Here is a 6,039-nt window from a genome sequence, read left to right on the forward strand (position 1 = left end):
TAGCCAACGCTGATTATTTTTCGCAATATTCGCACGTACATTAGAATGATTTTGTTCACAGATATTATATTTGCAGCAAGTGCGGTATATTATTTTTCCCAAAAATATTCCGCCGTCAGCTGCACAAGTGGATTACTTTATTGCTTTAACAGGTTTCGACAGATTAATATGTCATCTACCGAAGTTCAGTAATGGCTTATAACACAGGTACGCAGACGCCTATACCTTCTTCAGTGAAGTAATAAGGCTCCAGTTTCAAAAGGCTGTAGGAAGAGAACCACTGCTCAGAATGGCGTCATATTTTAACAGCAATATTATTGACGCAGAGGGAAACGTCAAGGATTTAAAAACGTTAAAGAAAATTTTACTAATAGATGGCGAAATAAGCGTCTTAACGTAAGTGGGGTCGGTTAAAAATGGCAGATGACTCACAATACGAAGGCCATTTTTTAAACTGCAGATTATACTATCCACACTGTTCAATGTGAATGAATGCGCAAGCTCTGTAGTCAACAGTTGAGGCATTGTTGGATAGTTGAGCCCATCCACCACCACAAGGTCGTACAAAAGTGGCTAGGAAAAATAGGCTTTTAATTGTCCTGAGGTCGAAAACCGCATAAAACGAGTAAGGACATCGGTTTTCTAATTCCCTTAAGGCAGGCGCAAGGCATTTTCAGTGTGCTGTCCACCGTTTTCTGCTGCAAGTTGAAACTGAGAAACAGCATATTCCACAACAGGTCGGAGTGTCTCGGGGGCTATGTTCAGAATGCGTTGCGCAATGCGTGCTTTCTTCAAGTCAGCTACGTTCGTCATTGGAGCACTGAACACATCATTCACATAACCCCACAGCCAGAAGTCACACAGATTAAGACCAGCTGATCTGGACGGCCAGACTGTAGAGAAATGATGGCTGATACTTCTAGCATTTCCGGAAAACTTCTGCAGCAGTGTGCAGTTTGTGGAGAAGCGCCATCTTGCATGGATACGATTCTACCCACACACCCACTCTGTTGAAGGGTTGGAAAGACGTTGGTGCAAACCAGTGCCTGTACAGGTAACAGTGTTTGTAGGACTCGTCTCCTCGAAAAAACACGGCCGTTTTTAATCAATATTCCGTAACTGCAATTGATTTCCTATCAAATGGCCAATCAACTCAGTTTTTCCTGCCAATTTTCAAGTGGGATAAAAGACAGGGGTAGCTGGGGGTTTCCCAGAAGTTAATAATTTCCGTAGTTAATTAACTAGTCAATCAAGCTGATATTAAGTGCTTGTATCGGTGAGGGAAGTTCCCAGAAAGGTACAAGGGAGGGGAGGGGTAGGGGTTTCTCTCAAATACTGGTTGGGCCAGTATTAAGTGTGCCAAACAAGTTTGTCAAAGAACTTTGTCAAACAAGTTTGTCAAACAAGTTTCTCAAACAAGATCGTCAAACAAATTTGTCGAACAAGATCGTCAAACAAATTTGTCGAACAGGTTTTTCAAACAAGTTTGCCAAACAAAATTGTCAAACAAGTATGTCAAACAAGTTTGTCAAACAGTTTGTCAAACAACTAAGATTACTTGCTACAGGAGAGGGTTGGGTTATGTTAGCTTAGGTTCGGTCTACAATCTTCTTAATCTATTTTTGTATTCAGGGTGCCTCACGTTGTAAAGCGCCTCATCAGCGTCATTCATCTCTATCAATTTTGTAGTCGTCGTCACACACCAATTGTTTTTACTGGCAATGTCGTACAACTACAGACGACAGAACGCTGCAGTGATGATGTTAGCGCTCCATGTGGTAACATGTCACATTGCAGTGAGCAGAAGACAAGTGATTTCTTTGCTTAAATCTATAGCGAGGCCCTAGATTTGATCAAATATTGGACGACTTTAAACAAAGTTCCATATTATACCATAAAATACCTTTGACAAAGGGTTCTGACAAAGGGTTTTGATGAACTGTTTTGACGAACTGTTTTGACAAACTGTTTTGACGTACTGTTTTGACAAACTGTTTTGACAAACTGTTTTGACGAACTGTTTTGACAAACTGTTTTGACAAACTGTTTTGACAAACTGTTTTGACAAACTTGTTTTGACAAACTTGTTTTCACGAACCTGTTTTGACGAACTTGTTTAGACGAAATTGTTTTGACGAACTTGTTTTGACGAACTGTTTTGGCAAACTTGTTTTGACAAACTTGTTTTGACAAACTTGTTTTGAAAAACTTGTTTTGACAAACTGTTTTGACAAATTGTTTTGACAAACTGTTATGACAAACTGTTTTGACAAACTGTTTTGACAAACAGTTTTTGACAAACAGTATTTGTCAAAACAGTTTGTCAAAACAGTTTGTCAAAACAGTTCGTCAAAACAGTTCGTCAAAACAGTTCGTCAAAACCCTTTGTCAAAGGTATTTGATGGTATAATAGGGAACTTTGTCAAATGTCGTCCAATATTTGATCAAATCTAGGGCCTCGCTGTAGATTTGATCCAAGAAGTCGCTTGTCTTCTGCTCACTGCAATGTGACATGTTACCACATGGAGCGCTTACATCATCACTGCAGCGTTCTGTCGTCTGTAGTTGTACAACATTGCCAGTAAATACAATTGGTGTGTGTCGACAACTACAAAATTCATAGAGATGTATGACGCTGATGAGGCGCTTTACAATGTGAGGCACCCTGAATACAAAAATAGATTGAGAAGATTGGAGACCTAACCTAAGCTAACCTAACCTAACCCTCTCCTGTAGCAAGGAATCTTAGTGTTACAGTGAGCCTGTCTTCTGCAGATGTAGCAGTTCTTAAGTGAGTATTGTGATTTGTGATGTGAGGACACATTTCACTGAGCACATACAGTGATGTATGCTCATCCATTCTTTAGTAATTGATGTACGACGTGACGTCCTCCACTATAAGCTCACGCAACGAGTTTTGTTGAATGCTTTTATCGTTTCATCACAAAACCCACAGCTTCACCCAGGTATGTTTCCTTTTTTCCCCTGCTTCTCTTCCGCATGTGCGCACAGTGCAATTGTGGTACATGCAACTGCTGCAGTTAATAACAAGTTGTTGTTGTCAGCCATCTTGAACTTTGACGAAAAATATGATGACGGTGTAATACCCCTTCTACCACTACAACAAAGATCTTGGTCAAATATATTTGATGAAATATTTGATCACATCTTTGATCAAATCTTTGACAAATAAATTTGATAGTGTAGTACTGGACTTAACCCCAGGTAGTCATGACCCACTTAGCAGAACGATAGGTTAAGAATCTGTCAATCGAAATGACAGATGAATCCAGGGGGTCATAATCTTAGCAGAAGAATGGGGTAAGAACCTCTCAATCAAAAAAAGGACAATAGTTTGCCCCCTGAATGTACAGTTGCTCCTGATGTAGGCAACCTGCACTAGCAAATTATGCTGATTCTTTCTGTGCCCCCCTACGATTTCTTCAACCCACACCACACAGTCTATTTTGCAGAAAGAGGTGGTTTTGGTTGATGTAAATGCGGTTTTTTCGTTACCTACATTCTGAAAGTCTGCGTATTGACATGTACTTGGGGAGACAAATGGGACTCGACTGCCCACAGAATGTTCCATGGCAATTTGCTGTCAATTTCCATGCAAACAAGACATTTCAGAGTGAACGTTTGACTTGCTGGCATGTCAGCAGCAAGCAGCTCCTGAACATGGGCAATTTTGTACGGACAGCAATGCAGCATGTTTCGTAGGATGTTACAAACCATACTCACAGGTGTGTCCAGCGTTCGCACAACTTCCCATTCACTGCGTGTTCGCACACCACCTCTCGATCCCTGCTGCAGTGCTGCGGCCAAATCTTCGTCAGACGTCAGATCAACCACCTGCTTTCCTCCCTCTAGCACATTTCACTTCAGAAGGTCTTTTCGACTTTTGTAATAATTTTCTCTAGACCCTTAGCAGTCATCAAACTAATGCCTTTTTTCATAACCCATAACTTTCCCCCCTTCTTGCAGCGGTGTACCGTAGGTCTCTAGAAGAGCGTAGCGTTCCAAAGGATTGGAAAAGGGCACAGGTCATCCCGTTTTCAAGAAGGGACGTCTATCAGATGTGCAGATCTATAGACCTATATCTCTAACGTCGATCAGTTGTCGAATTTTGAGTATAATGACTTTTCTGGAGACTAGAAATCTACTCTGTAGACGATCGTGTGAAACCCAGCTCGCGCTATTCGTCCACGGGACTCAGAGGGCCATAGACACGGGTTCCCAGGTAGATGCCGTGTTTCTTGACTTCCGCAAGGCGTTTGATACAGCTCCCCACAGTCGTTTAATGAACAAAGTAAGTGCATATGGACTATCAGACCAATTGTGTGATTGGATTGAAGAGTTCCTAGATAACAGAACGCAGCATGTCATTCTCAATCGAGAGAACTCTTCCGAAGTAAGAGTGATTTCAGGTGTGCCGTAGGGGACTGTCGTAGGACCGTTGCTATTCACAATATACATAAATGACCTTGTGGATGACATCGGAAGTTCACTGAGTCATTTTGCGGATGATGCTGTGGTATATCTAGAGGGTGTAACAGTGGAAATTTGTACTGAAATGCAGGAGGATCTGCAGCGAATTGACGCATGGTGATTGAATCTCAATGTAGACAAGTGTAATGTGCTGCGAATAGATAGAAAGATAGATCCCTTATCATTTAGCTACAAAATAGCAGGTCAGCAACTGGAAGCAGTTAATTCCATAAATTATCTGGGTGTAGGCATTAGGAGTGATTTAAAATGGAATGATCATATAAAGTTGATCGTCGGTAAAGCAGATGCCAGACTGAGATTCATAGGAAGAATCCTAAGGAAAAGCAATCCGAAAACAAAGGAAGTAGGTTATAGTACGCTTGTTCGCCCACTGCTTGAATACTGCTCAGCAGTGTGGGATCCGTACCAGATAGGGTTGATAGAAGAGAGAGAGAAGATCCAACGGAGAGCAGCGCGCTTCGTTACAGGATCATTTAGTAATCGCGAAAGCGTTACGGAGATGATCGATAAACTCCAGTGGAAGACTCTGCAGGACAGACGCTCAGCAGCTCGTTACGGGCTTTTGTTGAAGTTTCAAGAACATACCTTCACCGAGGAGACAAGCAGTGTATTGCTCCCTCCTACGTATATCTCGCGAAGAGACCACGAGGATAAAATCAGAGAGAGTAGAGACCACACAGAAGCATACCGACAATCCTTCTTTCCACGAACAATACGAGACTGGAATAGAAGGGAGAACCGATAGAGGTACTCAGGGTACCCTCCGCCACACACCGTCAGGTGGCTTGCGGAGTATGTATATAGATGTGGATGTAGAACGTTAAGTGTCCAGAACTTCTGTAGCGATACTGGAGCACAGTAACCGTTCTTGTGAAAGATTTTTAGCAGTAGCACGCGATCCTTCATTGAGACAGTCTTGTTGGACGCCTCGTGCACAAACCGAGAAATAGCCATGTGCCGGGCGTCTACCAGTGTGCATATTCTGACGTTCATGGCGCCATTCATTGGTGAAACTTTCGTTACTTATTTTTTTGTTCCATGACTTTTCGATCTGTGTAAATAATACACTGTTCAAACTAGACGTTATTCTCAGCTGTGGTTCTCTTTCTACAATGTCTCGAAACTGGAACTTTAATTATCGGCGCAGCCGAATAAAAATAAGAGATGGAAGATAAGTAAGTAAACTGTTCATTATTTCAAAACTGATCGCCATAACTATTAACATGCACACATCACAAAAACTTTTGCATCAGCCCAGTTCCTAGAACTCCTGAAGATAGACGGTGCCTGTGGCTATTGTATCACAGACACAGTCCCTTTGACTGTTCAGAGATGTCACTAGACCGACATAAAGATGTAGACAACCATGCATGAGCAGTGCCTATTAGACGGAGGGGGGCCCACAGCCGATCAGTTCCAGTCATTCCACTAGGAGGGAGGTACACGGCTCGTGTTGTATGTAGTTGAAACATGCCTAGACGGTCAATAATGCGGTTCGTTCGCATCCGCATTGTGCCAGGAAGGGCT

The sequence above is a fragment of the Schistocerca piceifrons genome, chromosome 11, assembly GCF_021461385.2.
Source record: "Schistocerca piceifrons isolate TAMUIC-IGC-003096 chromosome 11, iqSchPice1.1, whole genome shotgun sequence".
In the NCBI taxonomy this organism is placed as follows: Eukaryota; Metazoa; Arthropoda; class Insecta; order Orthoptera; family Acrididae; genus Schistocerca; species Schistocerca piceifrons.